Source organism: Penaeus monodon, chromosome 23 (genome assembly GCF_015228065.2).
Source record: "Penaeus monodon isolate SGIC_2016 chromosome 23, NSTDA_Pmon_1, whole genome shotgun sequence".
NCBI lineage: Eukaryota > Metazoa > Arthropoda > Malacostraca > Decapoda > Penaeidae > Penaeus > Penaeus monodon.
In genome coordinates, this window is record NC_051408.1 from 38,270,625 (window position 1) to 38,271,127 (window position 503).

The window sequence follows — 503 nt, forward strand, 5'->3', positions numbered from 1 at the left end:
GAGTAGTGAAGTGAGCTGACAGATATGATTATCTGGTGAGCTAATTCACATGTTGCATCAGATCACATTATTTAAGAGTCAGTTCTCTTTTCTTCAGGGCAGGATTGGTGGTGTGAACTGACTTCATTTCCTCCAAAATAAGCAGCTGAATATACAATTGTCTTACATTACAAGCAAGCAGAAAAAAGAAGTTTACACAAATGTAGCAAAAAATAAAAATCTGAAATAAACAATATAGTGTTATATACTCTGGACATAATACTGCAAAAAGGGTTAATGCTCCTCCTATTTCATCCCTTTTATTAAGCTACCTAAGCGTATTATCAAGTCTGAGCATTTAACATGTTATCATCATCTTTAGTATCTAAAAGTTACATCTGAAACAGAGTAGTCTAATTGAAAAAAATGTCCAATGTAAATATTAACAAACAATTTGATATCAGTCTCTATGACATTTATTCATGCTGTTTTCATTCTTCATTAACTGAAAATTAACTGAATAT

At 31.2% G+C, this 503-nt stretch overlaps 1 protein-coding gene across 1 annotated transcript in view; it reads right to left on the reverse strand.

The window, feature by feature from the left end:
* The window catches only part of LOC119587998 (chromosome transmission fidelity protein 8 homolog), a 3,620-nt gene that overhangs the window by 833 nt on the left and 2,284 nt on the right, over window positions 1–503 (reverse strand). The window lies entirely within an intron of this gene.